We start from the raw sequence: 1,982 nt of genomic DNA on the forward strand, positions 1-1,982 counted from the left end.
TGTCCGAGTGTGTATCAGCATTCTGAGAATTGATCGAAATCATTTTTTAAACTTTTTTTTTTTTATTATTTTCCCATTTTTCAGTCAATTCTAACCACCAGATTCTCATATATATATTACTTGCAATATTTATATACGGTTTTTAATTTTATTTTAGTTAATTTATAAAAATTTTAGATTTTTAGATTCATAACAAATTTTTTACCAAAAGAAGCATTTTCATTTTCAATAAAAAAAATTCAAATAACAAACACTTGGAAAAATTAAAAAAAAAATTGTTTACTGAAAATTTCAAATTGACCGCCGCTGATACAGACTGGCCAACTTACCCCATCCTGCCTACAAATCACAACTTATAATTTTTGAACAAACAAGAATTTTTTTTTTTTTTATAAAAATGGTGTTTCATATTACCCCAGCTTTCCAAAAATACAGTGTCCCATTTTGCACCGAATTTCACAATTTTCCTAAAAAATTTTCTGTCTTCATTAAATAAATTGTAAAAGCTATTATATTTTTTTTTTTTTGCTAATTAATACATTTACAAAAAGTTTAAATTAATTACCAGCATAAAAATTAATTTTTATTAATTAAAAATTAATAAAACTAATTTTCGCTGATAATTTATCGATAGTAAACGAAAGACGATATAAAATTGATATAAAATTAATAAATTAGAAATTAAAATTTTACAGCGAATCATTAAAATATGAGGTTAAACTCACAATATAATGACATAGAGCTCATAGAATGTATATAATGCTGCGCAATGTCTTATCATATCATTACTTATCACTAATGTCTGATGTAAACTCTATTACGAACGCCTAGTCGAGCAAATTGTAAATATAAATAGATAAATTCAATTGTTATGACATTTAACAAACGATTATTTATGACCTTAACGTAAGTACGGAGAGCAATCGCCAGATGGCTCGGGCTATAGTTTATTGTCTCTATTTAGATACTTATTATAGAAGTGTTAAATCTGATTTAGCGTGACGCAATTTCATACTTACTTGGCGTAGAGGAGACTGCGATCAAGAAGGCAGTTCCTCCGGGGCGAAGTTCTTCCATTGCACTACGGTTGAATTGACCCCCGCGAGTATCCCTAATGTGGATACATCGTGCGCGTAATTTTTGATAGTCGGGACTGCGTTCGCGCGGCCCCGTGTTAAATGATAATGCATGGCTAATTACTAACTAATTGAAATAATTAATTAGCTCATTTCTAATATATTTGCTACTCAATACTCATGTTAGTAAATTCAGTTATAATTTCAACTACAAAAAAAAAATTTTTTAATAAACAGTCGTGCAAAACTATGATCAGAGAATAGAACTGTTGATTTTTCATAAATCTATATGTTACTATATTTTATAAGTAATGAAATTTAATTAAAGAAATATTTTTTTGTGCGGGTATAAAATTTAATTTGTGAATAAAGAAAAAAAAAATATATGATTCTGAAGTTAGACATTTGAAAATTTTCGAATTTTTTTTTTTTCAACAAAAAAATAGAAAAATGCACGTGTAGAAAATTTAAAAAACTATAAGTCCAAGTTTTATTAATATTAATTAGGTACCTCTAAAATTTATAATAAAAAAAAAAAAAACGCGGTTCTTCCTCATTCGTCGCTCTTTCCCATGATTCAATTGATAATAAATCATTCATTAAATAAAATTTTTAATTACCAATTATTCATTCAAATTTTCCAACTCTCCACGTACTTTAACTGTCGACCATAATTTTCAATATCGAAATATTCAATTAAATAAATTTAAAACTTTACTGAGCCATTAATTCGAAAAAATAAATTTAACAATAATATTATTCGCACATAAATTCTCCATTTTTAAACTCTCAACCAAACAAAATTACATTACACATATTTTTAAAAAGCGCAGAATCGTAATCACTCGTTAATAATAAATAATAACAAAGACCAATTAACAAAAAAATTTCAGCAATTAATCTTCA

General features: G+C 26.2%; 1 non-coding gene across 1 annotated transcript; it reads left to right on the forward strand.

Annotated features, from left to right (window-relative positions):
• Positions 1–1,011: 1,011 nt before the first annotated feature.
• LOC128668325 (U1 spliceosomal RNA) lies at positions 1,012–1,174 on the forward strand. The gene has a single exon (XR_008404086.1). It is a non-coding gene; the product is annotated as a U1 spliceosomal RNA (small nuclear RNA).
• The last annotated feature ends 808 nt before the right edge of the window (positions 1,175–1,982 follow it).

This window comes from Microplitis demolitor, chromosome 7, assembly GCF_026212275.2.
Source record: "Microplitis demolitor isolate Queensland-Clemson2020A chromosome 7, iyMicDemo2.1a, whole genome shotgun sequence".
Taxonomy (NCBI): Eukaryota; Metazoa; Arthropoda; class Insecta; order Hymenoptera; family Braconidae; genus Microplitis; species Microplitis demolitor.